Source organism: Terrapene carolina, unplaced genomic scaffold, assembly GCF_002925995.2.
Source record: "Terrapene carolina triunguis isolate 2854851 unplaced genomic scaffold, T_m_triunguis-2.0 Scaffold21, whole genome shotgun sequence".
NCBI classification, from domain to species: domain Eukaryota; kingdom Metazoa; phylum Chordata; order Testudines; family Emydidae; genus Terrapene; species Terrapene triunguis.
In genome coordinates, this window is record NW_020664372.1 from 286178 (window position 1) to 310060 (window position 23883).

A 23883-nucleotide genomic window follows, 5' to 3' on the forward strand; every position below is an offset into this window, starting at 1 on the left:
CAAAAATCTGAGCAGCTGCAATAGCAAACTTGGTGCATGGGTAGCAAAAAAAGGGAAGACTGTAGGAATAAGGTATGACAATGCACAACAGTATTCCCAGAAAGGTGCCCAGTCTCAAAAGTGCAATAGACGTTATAAATAAGAGCATTGTGTAAATATTCTGAACAGGCAGAAGTTGTACATTGTGAAAAGGAACTGGAGAAAGGAGATACATCCCCATTGATGGTTGGTGCACATTACACTACAACACAGAATATCCTGATCAGGATCCCTCAGCTGAGCTACTCTAAATGTAATCCACTTAGTTACACAGGTGTGCTCAAGACACAAGTGACCAAAGCATATACACTGCCTTATTCCATATATTTAATAACTTATGGCTCAGATACATAGCTGACTTGCTTACTCCGCTTTAGGCTGTCATGACTGAGCTACGAATTATAGCCTGTAATGTAACCCTATTTAGTAGAGTCATTGATATCAATCTTCCTAAAACTCTTTCACAAATAAGTCTGCTTATATAATGTCCCCTTTAAGAATAATGGTTTGATAGAAATGTATTTTAAACAGCTCCTCAGGGGCATGATGGAGAAATTCCAATTCTAGGGACTATTATTACAATCCTGTGGTATTAGTCTGCTGTTCGTGCTAAACCGAACAGAACAAAGGACACACAGTAGCTCAAATTAGCAGCTAAGTAATTGTTATGTACATGTGCTCTGCAAGTCAGCAAAGCCAAATCTCACCTCAGGGTTTGCCACTCTAGCTTCCCTCTCCAAAACTCACTTTTCTTACAGTTGTCTTCCTGCTTCTGTTGCTACATATAGGTAGCTCTGTCAAAGTTACAGACTCAGTTACACCTCTGGGGAAAACAACTGCAAAAACTGCCAAAGATATCAGAGAAAGTGAGTTAACTTGGCAAATTAAATAATACACCTAGGAAAAGCACGTCAACCCAACCAAGAGGGTGAAAACAGCCTATGTTTAAGGAGTATAACTAATATACTACACAGTCATTTATGACTCACACAGTTTATAAGCCATCTTATAAATAACTCATTGCAGAACCCAGGCTTTAGTCATATGTTCCTCATAGTTGTAGGCTGACCCTTTCATCCATACCCTGCCCATTGATTTTAATAAGGCTCCTCAGGGGTGCAGGGATTTGCTCACACAAAGTGTCATTGCAGAATCTTGGCCTAACAAAGAAACACAGTATGAATGTGTTTATTCTTACTCCAATAAGGCTTCACAGTCTTATTCACACCACCTTCAACAATAACAAATATACTGAAACGTAAACTATCCAAACAAGCCCACAGGCATTTCTCCTGAGTCTTTAAACACACCCAAATCAACACTTTAGGACAATGACTTATACTAACATCCCACCACACTTCAGCATCTTTAGTTTAAATACTATGTCCATATAAATCTGAAATTGATATTGCAATCTATGGACTCCATTGCAAGAAAGATTCTTGTTTTACTGGTTATTCACAAACCTTCTTTAGAAGTCAGCCACTATATTAAACAACATTTGCTATTTAAAGGATACAGTATTGTATATGATATACTCCTAATTGCCCAGAGATTTGATTCTACAGCTCCTAACCTACTAGGACAGCTAAATAAGTGCACTCAGCACCACACTTGTTAACATTCATCATCTTCTCAGCAACAAGAAAGGGAAAACATCAGGTACTTACCAGCAAGAAGACATAAAGATTCAATACTCAGGTACAAAATGACCATTCAAAGACTACAGTTGTTTGACTCTGCTGAATTTAAAGGGCCAGTCCCAGAAAGGCATGCTGGGAAGAAAGTTCCTATGAAAGGTCAGCTCTTCACAGTACTTACTTGTGAGGACCTAGGAATTTGTTAAGGAAGGAGGAAGAGAACAGTTTCTATATAGTAGAGCAGGGGTTGGCAACGTTCGGCACGTGGCTCGCCAGGGTAAGCACCCTGGCTGGCCGGGCCAGTTTATTTACCTGCTGACGCGGCAGGTTCGGCCGATCGCGGCCCCCACTGGCCGCGGTTCGCAGTCCCGGGCCAATGGGGGCGGCGAGAAGCCGCGGCCAGCACATCGCTCGCCCGCGCCGCTTCTCGCCGCCCCCATTGGCCCAGGATGGCGAACCGCGGCCAGTGGGGGGCCGCGATCGGCCGAACCTGCCGTGTCAGCAGGTAAATAAACTGGCCCGGCCCGCCAGGGTGCTTACCCTGGCGAGCCGCGTGCCGAACGTTGCTGACCCCTGTAGTAGAGTATCCTTTAATTAGGAAACAAAGGGGGAGGAGTAGATATTAATGAATAACATTTTTAAGTGCCTACGTTTCATTGAAAGTCAATAAGACTTAGGCTTCTTAGGCACTATTGAAAATTTTACTCAGTGTCTACTATTGACAACTGATCATTTGTGCTCCTTTAATACTGGAAGTTGCTACTTTAAGTGTTTCTAAAGTTACATGGGGAAAAATTTGATAAGATGATAATTGAAAAGATAATAGATACAGGAATTTACATCTATTACTTTTATAATGCTGTATAAAGTTTTCTAAGTATTATTTACCAATAGTTGGTTGTGGAGGAAAATAAAACAGAGAACTCATAACTGGAGCAAGGATACAGAGAAATACAGAAATAGAGCCAGTATTTGAAACCAGTTATCCTGGATCTAGTTCTTTATCAGACAATCAGCATGGTACAGGAAATAGAGAGAGACAACCTGAAAATAAGTAACTCTTTCACAAATCAAACCAGTATCAGCTTTCACTAAAATACTGCCTGGAATGATCTTGGGTTACAGGAGCTGGCTAAATGAGCTTCTTGAATAAAGCTTTTAGGATTGCCGGTATGAAACTGCAGAAAAACCTGAGTGTCTCTGGATAAAGTTGAGAAGTGTGAGCAACAAGGGTGATGTCGTGGTCGGAGTCTGCTATAGACCACCAGACCAGGGGGATGAGGTGGACGAGGCTTTCTTCTGGCAACTAGCAGAAGTTGCTAGATCGCAGGCCCTGGTTCTCATGGGAGACTTTAATCACCCTGATATCTGCTGGGAGAGCAATACAGCGGTGCACAGACAATCCAGGAAGTTTTTGGAAAGTGTAGGGGACAATTTCCTGGTGCAAGTGCTGGAGGAACCAACTAGGGGCAGAGCTTTTCTTGACCTGCTGCTCACAAACAGGGAAGAATTAGTAGGGGAAACAAAAGTGGATGGGAACCTGGGAGGCAGTGACCATGAGATGGTCAAGTTCAGGATCCTGACACAAGGAAGAAAGGAGAGCAGCAGAATACGGACCCTGGACTTCAGAAAAGCAGACTTTGACTCCCTCAGGGAACAGATGGGCAGGATCCCCTGGGAGAATAACATGAAGGGCAAAGGGGTCCAGGAGAGCTGGCTGTATTTTAAAGAATCCTTATTGCGGTTGCAGGAACAAACCATCCCGATGTGTAGAAAGAATAGTAAATATGGCAGGCGACCAGCTTGGCTAAACAGTGAAATCCTTGCTGATCTTAAACGCAAAAAAGAAGCTTACAAGAAGTGGAAGATTGGACAAATGACCAGGGAGGAGTATAAAAATATTGCTCAGGCATGCAGGAGTGAAATCAGGAAGGCCAAATCACACTTGGAGTTGCAGCTACCAAGAGATGTTAAGAGGAATAAGAAGGGTTTCTTCAGGTATGTTAGCAACAAGAAGAAAGTCAAGGAAAGTGTGGGACCCTTACTGAATGAGGGAGGCAACCTAGTGACTGAGGATGTGGAAAAAGCTAATGTACTCAATGATTTTTTTGCCTCTGTCTTCACAAACAAGGTCAGCTCTCAGACTGCTGCACTGGGCAGCACAATATGGGGAGAAGGTGACCAGCCCTCTGTGGAGAAAGAAGTGGTTCTGGACTATTTAGAAAAACTGGACGTGCACAAGTCCATGGGGCCAGATGCGCTGCATCCGAGGGTGCTAAAGGAGTTGGCGGATGAGATTGCAGAGCCATTAGCCATTATTTTTGAAAACTCACGGCGATCGGGGGAGGTCCCGGATGACTGGAAAAAGGCTAATGTAGTGCCCATCTTTAAAAAAGGGAAGAAGGAGGATACGGGGAACTACAGGCCAGTCAGCCTCACCTCAGTCCCTGGAAAAATCATGGAGCAGGTCCTCAAGGAATCAATTATGAAACACTTAGAGGAGAGGAAAGTGATCAGGAACAGTCAGCATGGATTCACCAAGGGGACGTCATGTCTGACTAACCTAATTGCCTTCTATGATGAGATAACTGGCTCTGTGGATGAGGGGAAAGCAGTGGATGTGTTATTCCTTGACTTTAGCAAAGCTTTTGATACGGTCTCCCACAGTATTCTTGCTGCCAAGTTAAAGAAGTATGGGCTGGATGAATGGACTGTAAGGTGGATAGAAAGCTGGCTAGATCGTCAGGCTCAACGGGTAGTGATCAATGGCTCCATGTCTAGTTGGCAGCCAGTTTCAAGCGGAGTGCCCCAAGGGTCGGTCCTGGGGCCGGTTTTGTTTAATATCTTTATTAATGATCTGGAGGATGGAGTGGACTGCACTCTCAGCAAGTTTGCCGATGACACTAAACTAGGAGGCGTGGTAGATACACTAGAGGGTAGGGATCGGATACAGAGGGACCTAGACAAATTAGAGGACTGGGTCAAAAGAAACCTGATGAGGTTCAACAAGGACAAGTGCAGATCCTGCACTTAGGACGGAAGAATCCCATGCACAGCTACAGACTAGGGACCGAATGGCTAGGTAGCAGTTCTGCAGAAAAGGACCTAGGGGTCACAGTGGATGAGAAGCTGTATATGAGTCAACAGTGTGCTCTTATTGCCAAGAAGGCTAACGGCATTTTGGGCTGTATAAGTAGGGGCATTGCCAGCAGATCGAGGGACGTGATCGTTCCCCTTTATTCGACATTGGTGAGGCCTCATCTGGAGTACTGTGTCCAGTTTTGGGCCCCACGCTACAAGAAGGATGTGGAAAAATTGGAAAGAGTCCAGCGGAGGGCAACAAAAATGATTAGGGGTCTGGAGTGCATGACTTATGAGGAGAGGCTGAGGGAACTGGGATTGTTTAGTCTCCAGAAGAAAAGAATGAGGGAGGATTTTATAGCAGCCTACAACTACCTGAAGGGGGGTTCCAAAGAGGATGGAACTCGGCTGTTCTCAATGGTGGCAGATGACAGAACAAAGAGCAATGGTCTCAAGTTGCAGTGGGGGAGGTCTAGGTTGGATATTAGGAAACACTATTTCACTAGGAGGGTGGTGAAGCACTGGAATGCGTTACCTAGGGAGGTGGTGGAGTCTCCTTCCTTGGAGGTTTTTAAGGCCCGGCTTGACAAAGCCCTGGCTGGGATGATTTAGTTGGGAATTGGTCCTGCTTTGAGCAGGGGGTTGGACTAGATGACCTCCTGAGGTCCCTTCCAACCCTGATATTCTATGATTCTACGATTGCCGGGTGTTCGGTTTTCCACCGGAATGCCCGGTCGGAAAAGGACCCTAGCAGCTCTGGTCAGCACCGCTGACCAGGCTGTTAAAAGTCCAGTCCGCGGTGCAGTGGACTAAGGCAGGCTCCCTGCCTTGGATCTGCGCAGCTCCTGGAAGCCGCCGGCATGTCCCTGCATCCCTTAGGCGGAGGGGCAATCAGGGAAGCTCCAGGAACCGCAACCAATGAGAGCTATGGGGGTGGTGCCTGCGGGTACAGTCAACATGCAGAGCCCCCTGGTCCCTGTGCCTAGGAACAGGACATGCTGTCCACTTCAGGGAGTCATGCGGAGCTAGTGAAAGTGAGTGAGGGTGGGGGAGAGCAAGCGATGAGGGGAGGGGTGATGGAGTGAGTGGTGGTGGGGCTTAGGAGAAGGGGTGGGGCAGGGGTATTTGGTTTTGTGCAAGTTGGCAACCCTATTCTTGATCTTATCAAAACTTGAAACCTCATTTTAAAAAATTGCTAACCTATCTTTCATAAAAGCTCCTCAGTCAATAAGATTAAGGCTTATTGTACTGTTATACAGCCAAATCTATATTCAGCAGACCTGAAGACTGAATATGATCTGGAGATTTATTTGCAAAGTGTGCAGTGATCTGTGTATACACTTGTCCTGATGCTGGTCCCCTTGACTTTGAGTATGTAGAGGAAAATATTCATGACATGTTGTGTTGATTTGGCACAGTAGGAACCAACTCAAGGACTTTCCATCTGCTTTAAGTATAATAAACTGCTGATTTATTCCTGGGAGTGTTATGCGTATTTTTCAGAAAGCATTATTGCAAGTGTCTCTTTGAGAAAGGGGTCCCACTCTCTTACTAAGGATTGATCCTGAGGCAAGATACAGTAATAGGATAGTTCCAGCTATACAACTGAGAGAGGGTGCAGGGATAGCTGTGTTCCACTTTCAATGTCAAATCCTCCTTTATACTTACCCTGGAATGTTCTATAAGAGACTGCAATAATGGGGAGACAGCAGCCTCCCTTATAACCTTCAGCTTAGTGGTTAGGGAACTGGCATGGAATGTGGGAGGCACCAATTCAACTCTCTTCTCTCCACCATGAGGAGAAGGGATTTGAACAGGTGTTCCTCATCTTTCAGGTGAGAGCTCTAGCCACTGCACTCTAGAGTCATTCTCGCTCTTTTGCTGGGCCAATTATTATTCAACTATTTAATACAAAGTGGAACATCTTCAACAGGAGATATTGAAAAAGATCCATAACAGAATATTCCATGCCCCTTCTATAGAACTGAACCGGGGTCTCCCACATCCTGTGAGAGTACCCTAAACACTAGGATAAAGGGCTAAAGGGAGGCCACCATTGTCTCCTCCCCTGGAATTAGTTGTTTTCTGGTCTCTTTGGCCCCCTCCGTCAGTTAAGGGTGTAGGCCTTTCATTGTAGGTGGGCTTATGTACACACTCCCAGGATGCAAATAGGTCTGTGCCACTGCTATCATCTGTTGCTGGAGGTGTTCCTATGGCTTCCAGGGGCTGGCTCCACATCATTAGGTCCTGTATTGCTTCCTCCAACTGATGCGGCTATTTAGGTAATAAGGGATGCACAGCCTCAATTAATATGAAATGATATCACTGAAAATCATATTTATTATGAATGCACTAATCTCAAAAGCGTTTTTCTTATTTTTTTCTGTTTTTACAGAAAACAAAATGGCATGCAGAAGTTCTTTACTGGAAAGGAAATCAACATTCAATAATACCACTGTTGTAACTTGAAATAAATGATAATCATAAAAAGCAGACCTAAAGCAGAGCAATATTATGTATTTTCTAGTGTTTCTAACAAAACCAGAACAAAATAGTTTATTGGAGCCTTAAGTTTAAATTTATAAAATTTGGAATTTATAATCACTAAATAATTCACAGTTTTATGATTTACATTTGTGTTTAAATAAATCCATCTAATAATGTGAAGCCTCCCTTATAATCATAGGCAGATCCCATTTGAACACTTACAAAGTGATAACAATGAGCTTCACTGGACTATAAAGATTTAGATAAACAAATTGAGGGTTTTCTCCATGAATCCTACCTAGTTGGTGGGTTTTTTCTCTGAATTTGTTTGGCTTTCTGCTTCTAAAGGATCATGTTTATGACCTTAAACTAAAAGTAAGAAAGACAGATAAGTCAATCCTTGACACTTTCCCACAAAGCCCAGACCATCTGGACTCTTTGTATTTGTAACAGGTGCTTTTGGGACTTAGAGCCTAATTCTGGCCCAGATTCTGTTCTGTATGGGTGACTCTGCTGCTCTGTGCAATTGTGCATTGCATTAATTGAAGAGACTGGAAAAGGCCAAGTACGGTAATTAGTCAGTTGGTCATGCAGAAAACAGACTCGTGGCTAAGTGCCACTAAACGTTGAATGCACAGATGTACAGTACCATCAACTTTTGCTCTCTGTGGTACCCAGCTAATCTATGGCAGGTAGAGTAAAGATCTGTCTTAGTCCAGGTTTTCAGTCTCTTGGAAGCAACAACATACATTTCTTAACCACTGGGAAGAGAAAATGGTGTGTTTGACTGACCTAAAAAACAAGCCACATAAGCAGAAAATCATCAAAACAGTAAAAACACCAGATGGGCCAAATATGCTAGTGAGGATTTTAGGTTTCAGACTGAACTCAGACTTACCTAAAAATCAGTCAGTGTGCATAAAAAAAGTTCTGGAACTTGTACAATTCCAAACTTAGTATAACACTCTTTTACAATATAGCAGGGGTTCTGAACCTTTTTTTCTTTTTGAGGCCCACCCAACATGCTATAAAAACTCCACAGCCCACCTATGCCACAACAACTGTTTTTCTGCATATCCAGTAGATTAAAAGCCAGGAATGGCATTGGGGGTAGCAAGCAGGGCAATTGCCCAGGCACAATGTCACAGAAGGCCCCACAAAGCTAAGATGCTCAGGTTTTGGCTTCAGCCCTGCACAGCGGTGCTTGAGCTTTCTGCCCTGGGCCCCAGAAACTCTAACCCCAGCCCTACTGTCTAGTTTATTTTGGCGGACCCCTGACACCTGCTCGTGGACCCCATAAGGGTCTCAGACCCCTGATTGAGAACCAAAGTAATAAAGTACATTTCTTTAAGCATGTTCAACTCCCCTTTGCTGGCCAAGTGAACTCTTTGTAGCCTTGTTTTCTAAATATTTAAGTTACTTTGGAAGCCTTCATTTACTTACTATACAAATATTTTCACAATTACATTGAATTTACATATATGTCCCACCCGAATCCTAGACCTCAGTGAATCAGATCCAGCCGGAGTGTTCTATGCAACCGCCAATGGGAACGCTAATCCTAAAGCCTCAATCCTGCAAGCACGAACATACTTAACTTGCTACCGAGTAGTCCCATTGAATTCACCCATTGTGTTCACTGATGGCATCACTCACAGTAGTAAAATTAAGCATGTGCATGTTTGCAGGGCCAGGGCTTTAGTTCTTTCCTTCATCAGACCTATCTTGTCTCCCTCTCATTTCTAATATGCTCGAGGATGGGCACTGGAAGCCTGAGTGACCCACATCATACTGTCAATTTTTAAGGAGAATTTCCTACTGATTTCAGTTGGAAATTCAGCTTAAAAATGATGGCAAATCTAACTCAGAATGTTCTTCTTTCTGAAGACGAGTTTAGCCATCTCCACACTTCTTTGACTGAGCTTAGGGAACATAGTGCTCTAGAAACTGGTATGGAATTCAGTGGTGTTACACTACTTTATCCCAGCAGAGGATCTGGCCCTTAGAGTTCTTTCTTTTCCAAGGTCAGACTAATCCTCTTCTCATTGTCTCCTGGAAAAGAAGTTCTGGCGCACAGACATTTTCTTCTTTTGTCACACATGGAAGCAGCCAGCATCTTCCTGATGTAGATGCTCTGGGGTTAGGGAAGGAGGGGTCCTGCATTTCAAAATAGATGTGTTTCTTTAAGCCAGACATTCTTAAATGGAATATTTAGAACTGCTCATTGTTTGGTAATTATTTACCTTCAGAATATAGGTTTGCTGTGGGAGCTGCATCTGCAATAAAGAAGCCAATAGCAGCAGGAAGAAGCAGCAAATCAGTTGGGCTGTAAATATTCAGACTTATTTTACAGATACTGATGGAAATATTAAATTATGCCTGATCAGTTAGAGAAAGAAAGCAAAGGGAAGGCGTGGGAGGAGAGAAGTGAACCCTAAAGTTCAGCTTGTTTGATATTTTGGGTTTGAACATTGCCCATCTGCTCTGCCTACCTGTTTCCTTTGCATGAGCAGACAGGGGATTCAAGGATTCAGAGGGCTGATCATCCTGGAAAACTTCAATGAGCATTGTGTATATCAATTTCCAGGGATTATTTGTCATTTTATGTGGCATATTTCAGTCCCCTAGCCAGTAATATGAAGAATGGAGCTGAGCGACATCACAAAGAGATGATGTGATGTGTATGTTGCTGATTCAAAACAGAATCCCTGATCTCATTTTAAACTCATTGGACTTGAAAGTGTCATACACTCCTCTTTATATAGAGAGAGATAAATATAGATATATAAATATATACAGATATCAGTATTTTTTCAGTCATGATGATTTGCTGTGGATCTATATCTATATCAACATAGATATATATTCCCAGCAAATGCATCATGTCTGAAAAAATACTAATTGCCTCAGTCAGATGACAGATATTAGGAACTGGTTTATTCTGCAGTTGCTGTATAATGTTCATTTGCCACCAAAAGTTTGCAGGCAATAGGCTGGATACTGCTGCCAGTTAATACTAGTGTGAATCTGATAGAGCTCCATTAAATCAGTTGAATTACTAAAAGTTCATACTGGTATGTAAATAGGACAAGAATGGTTATCATGGAATGCTGGGAGGGTGCACCTGGTGATCATGAAAGGCAAGGAGGTTGTAGGTATGAACAGTGAAGATAGCAAGTACACTACCACCACATCTTTGATTCTTCAATACTAGTTCAACATAAGTATTTGCTTTATTTTATTCACATCTGCAAACCTGAAAATATTAATACTAGCCTAATAATTAAAGTATAAAAGTCTACATAGAACTAAATTATTTTCTTTGTTACACTGGTATAAATCTGGAATAACTCCATAGGTATCAATGGATACTATGGAATGATAGAGAAAAATCCCATCTTCAAGGTCCTTGAAGGAACTGTTGTCATATCACTCTATATTTCAGCTCTGCAGCCACACAGGCAGCCAGCCAAAACATTTAAGGTCAATATAATAAAAAAATAAACATGAAGAATGGCTGAGAAATACAAGCAATGTGGCTCCCTACTTCAGATTCCTGACCTATACACATTTTCATCCCCACGCTACAGACCACCAGTGTCAGTGATTACCAGGGTCACTTATTATTGTGTCACTAATGTTATCCTTTATGAAATGACACCACTATCGATAACCCACCATGACTGCTTGAGTGCTTGTCACCAGATGACATCAGATGGCAGTTGAATCAAGAACAGCACACTGGTAAGTAATGTATGCTCTCTAAAATTTGTTACAAATTTTGGGCCAGATATTCAGCTGGTGTGAACTGCTGGGGTGGCTCCACCGATTTAATTTACCAGCTGTGAATCTGTTATTTTATGTTTTTTGGTGGTACCTTCACAAATTAAATTATAATAATTGGAATTTATTAGTTAATACATATTTATTTGTTAGGTGCCCCATACCCAAAGGGCCAACATGATATAATAAATAAGTATAGTAATATCAAGAAAAAAGCAACATGGCCCGATGGCAACCAGGGAAAAGGTACAGGAAATGCATAAGACACATATAAGCAAACATATGTAACTCTTTAAAAAAAGGACAGCTAGTATGGAAACAAAAAAGTCTTGAATCTCACTTGAAAGAGTATACTGTTGTATACATCTAGGGAAAACATGCCACAGTTCTGGGACATAGATGGAAACAGCTCTGCCTTCTATCCTTTTGAGACTACATTGTGGACCCTACCTGTCACATGGGTAGATATTAGGTGTCCTGAACCAAATATCTCAGTCAGAATAGCCTTGATATGTGGGGACATTTGGATTCCAATCCAAGCATCACAGGCTAATCTCTGGCAGAGATTAGATCTGCATTTCCTTTGGTTCTCTTGAGTTTCTGTGTTTAATTGAAATGGCAATCACAAGAAATTCAGTAACAAAACAAGTTTCTTAAAATTTTGGATTTTTCAAATGGACAAAACTGAAATTAATCTAATGAGTTCAAATGATTATTCTTTATATTTGAGTAACTCAATTTACTGTTGTCATTGCTATTATCAGGTGTTATTGGTCAGTGCTTAATTTATAATGAAGGAGGAGCCAGAGCTCAAGCAATTAGGTGCTGGGGCTCAAGCAATTTTTTTTTTTTTTACATTCATAACTAATGCAGCAAGCCTAGAGGTGCCAGGGCTATGAACTGCCAAGAATAGAGGTGCTGGGACTCAGCTCTGGGAAGCCAGGGCACAAATTAAGCACTGTTATTGGTGTCATATGTTTATCACTAGTGTTTAAAATGTGACCTGAGTTTTATTTTACATACACTGGCGTGAACTGAAAGTGACTGTGTTTAACCCAGGAGACTTATACCAATTTAAAACTAAAGTGAAATCAGAATCAGACATCATATTTTTTAATTAGGAAAGTTAATAACTTAATTTATTTGAAATTCTGTGTTGCCATTGCTTAAAGACAATGCCATTTATTAGTGAGTTACAAACAATGGTATTTTAAAGGCACAATGCAGAACTTATTTATGCAATAGGACATGAAGTTTATTCACTTAATTGTTGTATAATTGTTGTTCTAATACACAAAGGTTTATATGTCATTCAAAAACTGGAATATGAACTTGTGCATAAAAAAACAAAGATGAGCTTAATTCAAAGTCAGTTTCTTCAAATTTCAGAAATTAAACCTAGATCTGTGTAAATCTGTCACTACAGTGGAATTACTCTGGATTTACACTGGTGTCACTGAGAGCAAAATCTGGTCTTAAATTATCAAAACTATACAAACAGTGGCAGCTCCCCCACTCCCAATAAACAGATAATTAATTAATTTAGTCTCCTAAAATAATTTTACTCATATAGGTTTACTGAAAGAGAATATACCATCTTTGTCAGGTATGAAAATCAGGTTTACCATTACTGTGCTTTGGACCCCATAACTAAATGCTACATGTTTAATTCTGTGTTTCATGACCTTCTTTTGCAGAGATGCTTACTGAGACTTCACCTCCATTTTCAATCTGATGATAAAATAAGCTAAACAAAGCTCAGACTACAGCCCACCCTCTGGAGGGTGTAGCTAAGTGACAAAATGCTTGAACTCAATGATGGCACGAGCAGCTGTTTCTCTCTGCTGCACCCTTCCTCCCACCAGATGCAGCTTAATCAAGCTCTCTGGAAGGAGAACCAGTTGCTTCAAGAGGAGAATCAGGTCCTCCGGGAAGAGAACAAGGCTTTCCGTGTGGAGAACAAGGTCTTCCACAACGATAATCAAGCCCTTCGAGAAGAGAACAAAGCCCTTTCTGAGGACAACAAGATCCTCCAGGAGAGGAAAATGGATTATTTTGAAGAGAAAAAGGTTCTTGAGAAGCAGGAAAAGGCCCTCCGAAAACAGAACAAAGCCCTTTGGGAAGAAATCAAGGCTCTCCAAGAACAGGAAATAGCCTTCCAAATGGAGGAAAAAGCACTTCAGGAAGAGACTGTGGCCCTATGGGAGGAGAACAAGGCCTTCCAAGCGCAGATTAAGGCTCTCCAGAAGGATGAGATAGCCCTTCAGGAAGAGGAAAAGGCCCTTCAGAATCAAGGAAAAGCCCTCCAGGAGGAAAAAATTGCCCTTCGTGAGGAGAACAGGGCCCTCCATGAGGAGAACAAGGCCCTTCAAGAGGAGAAGAAAGCCCTTGATGAGGAGAACAAAGCTCTCCAAGAATGGAACAAGGTCCTTCATGGAGACGAATAAGGCCATCTAGGAAGAGAAGGCTCTCCAGCAGGAGAAATAAGAACTTTATGCAGGAGGACAATAACCTGAAACTGTAATTAGATCATGGTCCAGTTTGCAGACTAGAAGAACAACATGAACAAAGGGAGATTAACTGGATGTAGATAAGTCTGTTGGGCTCAATGCCAAGACCTAGAAAGTTCACTTGTGCTGAAATAAGTTGGGTATCTACATTCTTGATCCCAGAAACTAATAAAGTCCTACTGGGGGTGCAGAATGTGCAGCATCAGACTGCTACTTTATTTATAAAATTGGTATCGTTGAATTGGCTCAATTTTATTTACAATTGGATGAATACAATATGCATATTTAGGTGAATGTGCTTTTAGCGGGCTTACATTCTATTGATATTTGCTTTCCACAAATATACTCTAGCACTTTTGGCCAAAAAAGTTGGTAAATGCTCATGGAAAGAGAATTTTGATTTTGTGAATTCGGAGGGTAAAGGAACGGCACAGGTGACTCTCTGCCACCTTTCCATTCTTACAATCCAGAGTCATTTAATACAGTAATCTGTTTCTGAGAAGAGTCAATTCCAGATACTTTATAGGAAGAGTAAGAAACCCTACAATGGACAGTAGCGGAATAACTTGCCCATAGGGGAAATTTCTTCATAACTTCCACAGATAGGTTTGGTTTATCCCCTGAAGCATAAGGTTTTATATCCCTTTTAAAATTTCCTAATTCCTTTCCTCGGGGCACAGAACAAAAGCTACAAGTGATAATGTGAAACACAGGAAGATAAAGATAGTAACTTCCAGCCAATGTGTTATCCTACAAGTTGTTTCCCCAGTTTTCACAATGGTCCCAGTGCCTATCCATTATTGTTTGCATAGAAATGGAACAGTGGTGCAGAGTCATGGGAATTTGCAGTCAAACATGTTAATGACACTGTATCATAGCACAATGACACCATTCATTTCACTACTTTACAGCTGATATCCCACGGGGAGAGACAAAAAACAAATAGATAAGTAAGATGAGGAAATGAGGTGAAAGTCCTCTCAAAGACTGTGACGTGGCAACAGGTTGGTCCTATCATCAACATCATTGTCATTAGTTTTTAAAAGGGAAAACAGACAGTGGAATGGAGAAAAAATGGCAGTGAGCTAGGGTTACTCAAAACACAGGGATCAGCAACTAGCCTTTTCAGGATTAATAGTCACACTTAATCAGGATGAGAGAGCATGATAATAACCGTGCAAGACGGTGTACCGATGATGATGGTTTTCTATTTAGAAAACATTTGGTTTGTAATTGCTTGAGGGGTTATTTCCATTCTGAGGTTATGTGTTTAAATAATGAAGAAATATGGCATTCTAATTTGTCTTTATAATATTAATAAGATTAAATTTACTTACATGCAGAGAAATTAATTATCTTCCATAAATACATTATGTTTAAAACATTAGTAAATTATCATGTGTAATTAGGAACTTCAAGTATGATTAACAGCATTTAAAAGTATTTAAAGCAGGCTGTTTATTTCTTGTGAAAAATTAAATACCATTGTGGCACTAGTGGTGATGTTGAAGCTTCAGCCTAATATCTACTAAGAGCTGTATATTGAACAAATTGTATTGCTAATAGAAGGGGCTGGTCGTGCCAGACACTGAGGATCTCTTGGTGGGTACTGAGCACATTATGCTTCCAAGCTCACATTAGGCTCTCATTATAATGAGTCTGTAATGGTTCTTTAAATCTGTAGGAGGAAACTAGGCAGGAGGGAGGAAGAGAGAGAGAGACTGACTGGCTCTAGGGAAAATACTGATTTTTTCTCATTCTAATTAAGTGCATTGATCAATGTTAGAAAACAGCATCTTTTTTTTTTGAGATGCTCAATCATTGTCACATGCCACCCATCTCATCTAACTGGAATTTTAAAATGATAGAGAAAAAGTGTGAAATCTTGTGAATTTACTTTGATGAAAAAGGTAACTGGAGGTAAGTAGAGCGCTCAGCATTAAAAGCTCTTTGCAATTCAAAGATCTCCAGGGATGAAAAGCAGAGATTGGAGTGCTTACTGTGTACTTCTAAAATCAGGGAAACTTTCAAAGCTGAAGATGAGCAATCCAGATTTACATGCTTGTATTGTTGCAGTCACAGAGACAATATGCAGGGATGGCACCTGCAGAGATCTCTATTCCACATTCCGCAGTTCATAATAAATCAATTCAACACCCTGGATCTGTTTAAAATTATTATGCTAGTTTATATCATGGCAGAATTCAAGCAGAGAACTAGCTTCCCTAGGTAAAGAGAAAGGAGGGCTCTAGAAAACCTGCTGACCCCCTGGTAATATCAGAAATTGTGTATCTGGCCAGAAAGGACTGAGCTAATATTAGGTGGAAAAGTGAATCTGATATCTGACACTTGCCAACTAATAGCCCCCAAGTCAAGCACTGCCAAACACCCAAGCAAAGCATCTGCTGAAAATCCAGTTATACCCACTTACAAAACTGCTGTTAAATTAATTGTCAGCAGAATTGATCCTTTTACAAATCTGCTGTCTGCCGGATATCTCTGAAGGGAAGGCTGGGTAGATTGTTCAAGGGTTGAGAGTATGTGAGCAATAGGCAAGAAATAAGGCCAAAATAGGGTTCCTGCTTTTTTTGGGGGGGGGAGGGGGTAGGAGGGTATAATGGCTATGGGAACCAGAAATCAAACATCATTTATTATTCATTGTCATATCATAAAATGCATGAGGTCTCCAATTTACCTCTAAAGATTCAATCGGTCCACTGGGCAATACCATCACATATCCTCAGTTTCTTTCTCTCTCTCCCTCCATTCTCACAAAGAAGTCATTTGTTACTCACAGCACAGGAATTGCACACATCTGCCTTGTCAGAAATCTGCACAATAGTTCTGTAAAGCCAATATTTGATTGCTCCTCAGGCCTCAGACAATAACAAGCAGCACAGATCAAAGTGACCACAGCACAATCATCATTGCACATACCCTGTCATGCTACTGTGTCTTGGCCACTCAGTTCAGCAAGGGGCTTAATGGAGAGAGGGTGATCAATAATGTGTAATTTTGAAAACCAAATATGCAAATACCTCTGGTGCCTATGCCTATATTAGTCCAACCTGTCTAATCTGTTTATACTTATGTAAATGATTTATTTGCATATGAACATGAGAGCTACATGCATACAGACACTCAACAGACAAGAAGGAAATTAGCAATTACAAGCTGAGTGGCCTAGCTGTAGAAAATGCATGGGCAAGAGGCAAGGTAGAACAAAGACTAGGCCCAGGTACAGGGTTGAACGTAAACAGTGGGGATGACAGGCAAACAAATAGAGCAAAATGAAAATTCAAAGACCAGCTGACAAAATGTATATGTCCTCACCCTCAAGGTATCTGCCTCGCCACCCACTTCATCATAAAGAGCTTCTGGGTTTCCAGGCCTGGAGCGCCTCGGCAGCACCAAAACCAGTGGCTTTGGGGTTGGATCCTCAAAAAGGCAATGCATTTGGGGGAATAGCAGACAGCATATTAAGTAGCAAGCAGGATATTAAATACACTGGAAAGACCTGTGGCTCAGAGCTACATTGACAGTATCCCAGCACTGAGCACCCCTTCAAGAGACACCAAGCTAATGGGAGGGTGCCTCTGTACTCAGGGCCTAGGATAAAGCACTCTTCCAAGGCACCCCTATGAGAACCATCATGGAGATTAGTTATTTGGACACTCTGGCAGTGGACAGCATGATAGCAAGTATAGTTTCACGCCACCTCATTCAGTATCAGTACAATGTAAGAACAGGTACACACAGAGCAGTAACCTCAATTTAACACTCATCTTGTATGTATCTCGCTCCTCAGCTGTGCCCAGTGCTCACCATAAAATGCTGCCTCTAACAGCAGTAAGAATCTGCTAAAAAGTGAAACCTGACTGATAGAACATTTCTGAGGGAATTCTGGCAGATAATCAGACACATTTCATTCTGGCTCATACTGATACGCTGTTCTCTGCAGTACAAAAACTCCCTGTTCTTATGCGAGTTGGTAGGGAAGATAAAAGTAAATCACATAAGAAAGTTTGCTTAGCTATGCGTTCACCAAAAGAATCTTTAAATAATGTGCACACCTGCTTAAGGCATATCCATTAAAATATGATTTTTGTGTTAATTGTGTGGAAAAAATATGCCTGGCCTTTGAAACTACTACATTTTGAGTTGCTCCAAGGAATTACTTCTCACTAAGTAGTTATCTTTCTCAAACTTTCTCATGGGCATTGACTCATAGTACTCACATCAAAATATTAAATCAACAGGAGGTGTAGGAAGCAGAGTTCAGATAAGGTTTTGATGCTTATTAAAATGGCCAAAATTATACGTGGTCAGTAAAATCAAGACCACTGATGTATAAATCTAATATACAAAGTTTTTGTACTGGAGAATGCACATGTAAGCGCTGGCATAATATTACAGGTTCAAAATGCTCTGAATCAGAGACTCAGGCTTTACTGTTTCCTCCCTGCAGTTACAGACTTTGAATGAGGTTCAGCCAAATGCATCCTGGAGTCAGCAAATGCAAGCTGAATTCATCTGATACCCTTAGACTAGGGCAGAATTTCATCTCCCTATAACAGCAGATTGATGTAATTTGCATTGCTTTCCCACTTACTGACAAACTTATGCCTGATGTGTAACTTAAACATCCACTCACACCCCCTTGGCATGTTGTTTTCATGCTGTTTAGACAGTAAACCAAAGAAACGACAAACATTGAAACAGCACTTAACAGGTTTTATAGTCTAGGAGAAATGGCTCCTGGATGCTTGAGTTTGAGACAATCTATAGGAAGGAAGCGCCTCAGGAAAATTATTCCCTCAGATCCCCATATCAATGTGTAAATGAAACTACTGAAGTTCTGCTGCAAAACAGGAAGACGGGATGGGGTATGAGGGAATATGATCTAAGGAGACCTCACAGGGCATCCATAGCATTTGCACTCTGTGGAGGAGTCCTTCTGGAATGAGGTGGGCAAGTGATGAAAGGTTGTAGCTAACCACTCAAATCCATCATCTAACCCCCTCTGATTGGGAGAGGGGAGTGCAGCAGCTACAAATTTACAGTAGTCCCAATATTACAGAAGACACAATGGGTCTCACTTTCCACTCTGCTTCTGACCTTATGGACTTCCTTTGCACCATGTGTATTTACCACTTGTCTGAAGGTCATGCTTGCAATGTATTATAACACTGTGCTAGTAACAGTGTACTGTACAGTGGTATCACAAGAAGAACGAGGAGTACTTGTTAGAGTTTCTTATTCTTGAATTGTTGAGGGTGATTCAAAAGGAAAAACTAGGAGGGGGGCATAAAGCTGGGCAATATATATTGAAAATCAGGACAACTTTCAAAAGTGTGAGAATGTATTAATTAGGTAGAAATATCTTAATGGAAGTAGTGGAAGTACTATAACTTTAGTCATTTAAAATAAGATTAAAAAGAGATAATCCTCAATTTACAAGAGTATGTACAAAACAACCTAGTAACAGATCTTTTCTGCCAGGTGATTTCTAACTCAAATTACTAGTTCTAATTGTAGGGAGGAGTTGATATCCAACCATTGAGAAGAGGTGAGGAGAACCAAGAATTGTTTTGGACTGTTAATAAATGGTGATTCCATTTAAAGAGAGTGTTTTTATTAGAGATGTGCCCATGTCATACAGCTTAGAACTGAATCTGGAACCAAACTTTCTCAAAAGTCTTGCTATTCAGAGCCAGGATTTGGATTTGGTTCATTCTCAGGAAAGAAGCTAGTCACAAAACTAGGATCAAGCTTGCCCTAAGTTTTTGAGTGATGGTTCCAGGCTTTTGCTGCATGTGCATCTCTGGTTTTGTTATTTGCATAGTTTCCAAAGATATTGCAAATTCTATATGTAATTTCCTGTACATTCAAAATTCTATATTTTAATCTGAATTCCAGATAATAAATTGGATGAAACAATAAGATGTGCAAGCTGGCAGATGTTCAGGGGAAATCTCACACGATGATATCTATTTTCAAATGTTCATGAAATGCATATTGAACAACAACATTTAAATACATTTAAATATTTGATACTGAGGCATCATTAACCAGTTGCATTAACAAATGTGCCTTTAGAAACTGAAAAATTGATGTTTCCTGAAACAACAGTAAAGTGGGAATGTTAGGTCGTAAATTTTAAAAGAAAAGTAGTATTTCAAAATTGTTCCGTCTGGTGAGCACCTAAACATAGTAGTCACACCTGCCTTAACAGTGCCAAAATTGAAATGCTGTCTTGGAACAATGCATAAAAGAAACAGTTGGTTGAACTAACTGGACCTCCTGTATCTGAAGATACTGGCCAAGATTTTCAAAAGTGGCTAATGATTTTGGGTACCCAACCTGAGGCACCTTAAAGGGTCCTGATTTTCAGAGGGTGAGTGCTTACCTTAGTAGGACTTAAGCGCATGCTTTGCTGAATAGGGATGGATTAAAGCACATGGTTAAGTGCTTTGCTGAACTGGAGTATATATTTCTGTCTGAATTAACTGAAGAGTTAATATCATCATGAAGAACAAGCTTGGAAGAGCAATGGGGGCTTTTACCAAGAGGAGCAGGCCTATATGTTCAAAATAGCCAAACCGGAGTGCAAAACTATGGTACCTAAATCTGTAGCTAAGCACTTTAAAAAGTGACCTCTTTTACAGGGGTGCTAAGCACACAGAATTAACCTTGATTTCATGAAGAGCTGCAGGTTTTCAGCACCTTTGAAAACCAGCCCACTGTTTAATTGCATAAACACGTATTTAGATGCCTAAATGTATGTACACACATTTGGAATTTTTGGCACGGACATATTATGTATTCTGTCTTTTCCTCTTCTTAATCATTATAGATTCTCCTTAATTTCCTTTTTATCACATTCCCCTTACTTGCCAGCTAATTAGCATTAGAGGAGTCACCTAAACTGAGACTGAAAGTTTTGAAATATGTGTCTGAGATACAGAAATAATCATGTTAGTTATAAGCTGGGGGATATAATACCTACACTCGGGATTTAGTGTTCTATATATAGTGTTTTGTCCTTTGTTGTAGAGAATGTGCCTGGAGAATCTTCATTTCCAAGAACAAAACAGAAGTGAAGATTTTGTTCTACTTGTATATGTTCCAAGAGTTAAGGCCCTGATTCAGCACATGCATAAGTCTAAATTCATGAGTATTCACACTGAAATCAATAGGATTGCTCACACATTTAAAGTAAGGCACCAATTAAGTACCTTGCTGAATTGGGGATGTTGTGACTGTAGATCTGCAGAACTGAATCTACAGCATAAAAGTACAAAATCGTTCTCTGTATTACATCAAATGTGAACAGAGTACAGACCACATTCTTTGTCAATCCAGAGAGTCAGAGCAATACCCCAGATGACAGCAATACCCCAGAATCACTCCTGTCTAGACGGAAGCAGGAATGCTTTTTAATCTAATTTATCTTGGGCCACCGCTGGAACGGTCGATGAAAGGCACCACTTCTAATGAATCAAAAGGGGGAGGGTTGTTTTTTCAATGAATGACTCATAGATATTTTAAGAAATGCAACTCAAAGGTGGAAAGCTATTAGATTTAGAGGAAGAATGGGAGAAAATAATGAGATCAGAAAGGTGAACTATTTTTGTGACTATGAAAGGTTGTTATTTTAATTCAATATTTATCATACTGTCGCAACTTTAAAATTGGGAATTTACAGAAAAGATGCTTAGATTTTAGGTACCATCTAGCACATTCAGTTCAAGATAAGTACATTAGGAAAGTATGGGAAAGTAATGACATTAAAAATGAAAATGTTTGTAAAAACACAGATTTTTTTAAATCAATACAAAATGTAGCAGCTGGTAGACTTTTCAATTAAAGATTAGAAATTAACACATAACAGGCAGGATACTACACCTCTTGAAATCACTGGAGTCCTTCCTTTGACTTCATTGTGAGTCAAAAATCATTGGGAGTCAAAATGAATATAGCACGTGCATCAGAAGTAAAGAGAATTGTATGTAAATATAGAAGGCCAGAGTGTCTCGGTCAATGAGGTTGTTTTGAGCTCTGTAAGCATAAATTGGATTTAAAGAGGCAGAATATGGCCACTGAAGAATTCCCCCAGTGCAGGGGATCTCTGCACTGGCAGAATGCTGGTGGAGAGAGCTCTGTTGAATGTGGCTTATCGGAGTTTTATGTGCTCTAGTACAGCTCTAATACACTCAGTTCTCCACTGGCATAACTTAGAACTATAACTCTTTCACGCTAACTTGCACCAGACCCAAATAGCTCAGAATCAGGAAGACATAACTGGTGTCCTGATGGCTCACTATCTCCCCTATCCCCACTCTCTCCTTGGGCAGGGTGAAAAATCTGCCCGCAGACATCAATAAATATAGTAAATTTGGTTTATATTTTTATGTTGCATGATATAGACATGCCATGCTCTATCACCCTATATTTTGAGGTACAGTAGCATCTTTCATACAATGATTTTAAACCACTTTCCGAAATATTATTATTACATCTGCTTAACAGATAGATGGGTACATTGAGACATAAAAACAAGTGAAGTGACTGCCCACAGTTATAAAACTACTTAATGGCAGGGGCAAGAATGTGACACAAAAATCCTGACTCTAGGGCAGTTGCTCTAACCTTCAGATATACCTTATCCCACATTAGTACAGAACATTTTCAGGGAGAAACTGCTGTTTGTGTTTCTCCTCTTTCTGCAGGAAGTCATCGGAGGAGGCTTTTGAGCAGCTGCTGGATTTCTGATGGGATCAGTACTGGTTCCCTTGTGTTCTGCAGGAACAGAAATTTGGGGATGCTGCTAGAAGGTGCCTCCCAGTTCAGAAATATTTCCTGAGTGCTTGCCAACAGCTGTGGAAACTCTGCATGGAAATCAGTGGCTACACTCCCAAATCCCAGTTACAGAAGCATTAGCGGGTGTGTGTAGAAGTGATGCTCATTTTCACTGCTCCCGGAGCTGTGCACAACACATCCAGCCGTAAAAACTCTAGTGATATTTTGGACCTCCAAAAGTAGTTTTAAATCCTCTTTATGAATTGCTTTCGCACAGAACATGACTGGCCTTCGCCTGAGTGTGCAAAGGGGAGGGCAGAGGAAGTGTGGAGCTTACCACAAATACAGTCATTTTATTCACCTGAAATCAAGGAATGCACCCCACTGCTGTCTGAAGCATTCTAGCCAGTCTGAAAGGATTGGAGAGAGCAGGAGATAGAATTATAGTGAAGAAAAAAACCCTCTGTACTGGGTAGCAGAGTTGGCCAGCCATGATAAGCAATGTATGCTGCACCCTCTTAAGAAAAAGCTGTTGCAGGTGCACTGCCCGTATTCCTTTGTCCCTACTGTACCTATGCAACAATGTTTCCCATAGCTTGCACCATGCAATGTAGTTCTGCATCATCCCCAACCATGGGTGCCAGGTTTGTATCATTTTTGGTGGTGCCCAGAACAGGTCCAAGCAGGGTCCCGTTGGGGGGCCCTGTGCTTCAGGAGGACGCAGGGTCCAGGGCAGCGTGGTGGGTTAGCGGGGGGCCTGGCACCAGCAGCAGCGAGCCACTTGGCCCCAGCCTGCCCCACTCCCCCAGCTCCCGGCATCACTCGGGGGTGGAAGCTGGGAAGAGGTGGAGGCTTGGGGAAAGGGGTGGAATGGGGGCAGAGCAGGGGCAGAGCAGGGGCGGGGGCTTGGGGAAGGGGTGGAATGGGGGTGGGGTAGAGCAGGGGCAGGAAGAGTCAGGGCAGGGACTTGGGGGGGGTGGAATGGTGGGTGGAGCATAGCGGGGTGGGCTGGGGCCAGGTCGCTCACTGCTGCCAGTGCCAGGCCCCCTGCTAGCCCCCCAGGCTGCCCTGGACCCTGCATCCCCCTGAGGCGTGGGGGCCCCCCCAAAGCGGTTGCCCCAGTCCATCCTATTGATGGGATGACTCTGAAAATATAAGCCCAAACATTGGTGGAGCCTGGCCCACGTTCCTGAATATTGGTGAATCACAGGCACCATGGGCCCATATAACTTGCCACTTATGTCCCCAACCTCAACACAAGTCTGTATGTAATAGGCATTACTGACTAATAGGCATGACTAAAGGACATCAGAAGGAGCCAAGATAAATACTAAGTTCCTTTACAAAGCTGATATATTTTACAAAGATTGACGATGCCCGTTCAGTCCATCTCATGTTGGATTGACACAGAGTTATTTGCAAGGGTCACTTCTCTATGGTTACAAATGATTTAGGAACTATTAAATAGAAATAAAATCAGATGCCAAAACTTTGTCCGTATTTAATAAATTAGATGTGTGCAAGTTATCTACTTGTTATTG